The sequence below is a fragment of the Arachis hypogaea genome, chromosome 13, assembly GCF_003086295.3.
Source record: "Arachis hypogaea cultivar Tifrunner chromosome 13, arahy.Tifrunner.gnm2.J5K5, whole genome shotgun sequence".
NCBI classification, from domain to species: domain Eukaryota; kingdom Viridiplantae; phylum Streptophyta; class Magnoliopsida; order Fabales; family Fabaceae; genus Arachis; species Arachis hypogaea.
This window is the reverse complement of record NC_092048.1, coordinates 111,470,817-111,474,832: the sequence shown is the minus strand read 5'-3', so window position 1 is coordinate 111,474,832 and position 4,016 is coordinate 111,470,817. Positions and strand designations below refer to the sequence as shown.

Below are 4,016 nucleotides of genomic sequence, written 5' to 3'. Positions count from 1 at the left end.
CCATCTTCCACTCTGTGTTCGAGTTTTTCTCTTCCCCTTCTTTTATTCTTCTCTTCTACTCACATAAAGGAACCTCTCTACTGTGGCAAAGAGGATCCCTATTATTTTCTGTTCTCTTCTTTTTCATATGAGCAGGAACAAGGATAAGAACATTCTTGTTGAAGCTGATCCTGAACCTGAAAGGACTCTGAAGAGGAAGCTAAGGGAAGCTAAAGCACAACTCTCTGGAGAAAATCTGACAGAAATTTTCGAAAAAGAAGGAGACATAGCCAAAATAATAACAATGCAAGAAAGATGCTTGGTGACTTTACTGCACCAAATTCCAATTTACATGGAAGAAGCATCTCAATCCCTGCCATTGGAGCAAATAATTTTGAGCTAAAGCCTCAATTAGTTTCTCTGATGCAACAAAACTGTAAGTTTCATGGACTTCCATTAGAAGATCCTTTTCAATTCTTAACTGAATTCTTGCAGATATGTGATACTGTTAAGACCAATGGGGTTGACTCCGAGGTCTACAGGCTTATGCTTTTCCCGTTTGTTGTAAGAGACAGAGCTAGAATATGGTTGGACTCTCAACCTAAAGATAGCCTGAACTCTTGGGATAAGCTGGTCATGGCTTTCTTAGCCAAGTTCTTTCCTCCTCAAAAGCTTAGTAAGCTTAGAGTGGATGTTCAAACCTTCAGACAGAAAGAAGGTAAATCCCTCTATGAAGCTTGGGAGAGATACAAGCAACTGACCAAAAAGTGTCCTTCTGACATGCTTTCAGAATGGATCATCCTGGATATATTCTATGATTGTCTGTCTGAATTATCTAAGATGTCATTGGACCATTCTGCAGGTGGATCCATTCACCTAAAGAAAATGCCTGCAGAAGCTCAGGAACTCATTGACATGGTTGCAAATAACTAGTTCATGTACACTTCTGAAAGGAATCCTGTGAGTAATGGGACACCTCAGAGGAATGGAGTTCTTGAAATTGATACTCTGAATGCCATATTGACTCAGAACAAAATATTGACTCAGCAAGTCAATATGATCTCTCAGAGTCTGAATGGATTGAAGGAATCATCCAACAGTACTATAGAGGCATCTTCTGAAGAAGAAGCTTATGATCCTGAGAACCCTGCAATAGCAGAGGTGAATTACATGGGTGAACCCTATGGAAACACCTATAATCCCTCATGGAGAAATCATCCAAATTTCTTATGGAAGGATCAACAAAAGCCTCAACAAGGCTTTAATAATGGTGGAAGAAACAGGTTTAGCAATAGCAAGCCTTTTCCATCATCCACTCAGCAACAGACAGAGAATTCTGAGCAGAATCCATCTAGCTTAGCAAATATAGTCTCTGATCTATCTAAGGCCACTCTAAGTTTCATGAATGAAACAAGGTCCTCCATTAGAAATTTGGAGGCACAAGTGGGCCAGCTGAGTAAAAGGGTCACTGAAACTCCTCCTAGTACTCTCCCAAGCAATACAGAAGAAAATCCAAAGAGAGAGTGCAAGGCCGTTGATTTGACCATCATGGCCGAACCTACAAGGGAGGAGGAGGACGTGAATCCTAGTGAGGAAGAGCTCCTGGGACGCTCAGTGACCAATAAGGAGTTTCCCTATGAGGAACCAAAGGAATCTGAGACTCATCTAGAGACCATAGAGATTCCATTGAACCTCCTTCTGCCCTTCATAAGCTCTGATGAGTATTCTTCTTCTGAAGAGAATGAAGACGTCACTGAAGAGCAAGTTGCTAAGTACCTTGGTGCAATCATGAAGTTGAATGCCAAATTATTTGGTAATGAGACTTGGGAAGATGAACCTCCCTTGCTCACCAATGAACTGAATGCATTGGATAGGCAGAAATTACCTCAAAAGAAACAGGATCCTGGTAAATTCTTAATACCCTGTAACATAGGCACCATGACCTTTGAGAAGACTCTGTGTGACCTGGGGTCAGGAATAAACTTAATGCCACTCTCTGTAATGGAGAAACTTGGGATCCTTGAGGTGCAAGCTGCCAAAATCTCATTAGAAATGGCAGACAACTCAAGAAAACAGGCTTATGGACTGGTAGAGGACGTGTTAGTAAAGGTTGAAGGCCTTTACATCCCTGCTGATTTTATAATCCTAGATACTGGGAAGGATGAGGATGAATCCATCATCCTTGGAAGACCCTTCCTAGCCACAGCAAGAGCTGTGATTGATGTGGACAGAGGAGAGTTGGTCCTTCAACTGAATAAGGACAACCTTGTGTTTAAACTCAAGGATCTCCTTCTGTAACCGTGGAGAGGAAGCATGAAAAGCTTCTCTCACTGCAGAGTTAACCAAAGCTCCCACAGTCAAACTCTAAGTTTGGTGTTGGAAGGCCACAGCCAAACTCCAAGTTTGGTGTTGAACCCCCACATTCAAACTCTAAGTTTGGTGTTGGGAGGTCCCAACAATGCTCTGAACATCTGTGAGGCTCCATGAGAGCTCACTGTCAAGCTACTGACATTAAAGAAGTGCTTGTTGGGAGGCAACCCAATGTTATTTAATTATATCTATTTTATTTTTTTATTTCATGTTTTATTAGGATGATGATCATGTGGAGTCACAAAAACTACAAAAAAATTCAAAAATAAAATGAAAAATAGCATTAAAAATAGCACACCCTGGAGGAGGAGCATTCTGGCATTTAAACACCAGAAACAAGCATCTGTCTGGCATTTAACGCCAGAAAGAAGCATCTACCTGGCGTTAAACGCCAGAAACAGGCTACATTTGGGCGTTTAACGCCAAAAACAGGCAGCAATCTGGCGTTAAATGCCAGGATTGCACAGCAAGGGCGTTTTACACGCCTAATTGGAGCAGGGATGTTAAGTCCTTGACCCACTGGATCTGTGGACCCCACAGGATCCCCACCTTTTTCATATCTCTCTTCCCAAAATACCCTTCACCAATCACCTCCATTACTCCTCCAAAACCATCATACAGCCCACCTACACCCACCCACTCAAATTCAAACCCTCACTCCTTCCTTTTCACACATCATAACCACCTAAAACCCCCCTGGTCGAATACACATTCTCCCTCCATCTTTTCCATTTTCTTCTTCTTCTACTCCCTCTTCTCTTCTTTTGCTCGAGGACGAGCAACCCTTCTAAGTTTGGTGTGGTAAAAGCATAGCTTTTTGTTTTTCCATAACCATTTATGACACCTAAGGCCAGAGAAACATCTAGAAAGAGGAATGGGAAGGCAAAAGCTTCTACCTCCGAGTCATGAGAGATGGAGAGATTCATCTCAAGGGTCCATAGCTCAGTATTAGAGCATTTGACTGCACATCAAGAGAGCCCACTCATGGACCTCAACAAGAGCATGAGAAATTCCCTCACCAAGAAATCCCTGAGATACCTCAAGGGATACATTTTTCTCCCTATAACTATTGGAGAAACTAAGGATAGGAGCACCAAAAGCACTAGGGAGGAGCAACAAAGACAAGAAAGAGACATAGAGGAGCTCAAGAGCACCATTGGTTCTTCAAGAGGAGGAAGACGTCACCCTCACTAAGGTGGACCCGTTCCTTAATCTCCTTGTTCTTATTTTCCTGTTTTTCGTTTACTATGCTTTATGCTTATGTTTGTGTCTTATTACATGATCATTAGTATTTAAGTGTCTATGCCTTAAAGTAATGAATGTCCTATGAATCCATCACCTCTCTTAAATAAAAACTGTTCTAAAAACAAAAAAACAAGAAGTACAGGGTTTTGAATTCATCCTTGAAACTAGTTTAATTATTTTGATGTGGTGACAATACTTTTTATTTTCTGAATGAATACTTGAACATTGCATATGTCTTTTGATATTGTGGTTTATGAATGTTAAATATGTTGGCTCTTGAAAGAATGATGAAAAAGGAGAAATGTTATTTGATGATCTGAAAAATCATAAAAATGATTCTTGAAGCAAGAAAAAGCAGTGAATAGAGAAGAGCTTGCGAAAAAAAAAAAGAAAAAAAAAAGAGAAAAGAAAAATGGCAAAAA

General features: G+C 40.6%; 1 non-coding gene across 1 annotated transcript; it reads right to left on the bottom strand.

Moving 5' to 3' along the window:
- Positions 1 to 657: 657 nt before the first annotated feature.
- On the bottom strand, positions 658 to 765 carry LOC112739602 (small nucleolar RNA R71). Its single transcript, XR_003170531.1, has one exon. It is a non-coding gene; the product is annotated as a small nucleolar RNA R71 (small nucleolar RNA).
- Positions 766 to 4,016: the final 3,251 nt, after the last annotated feature.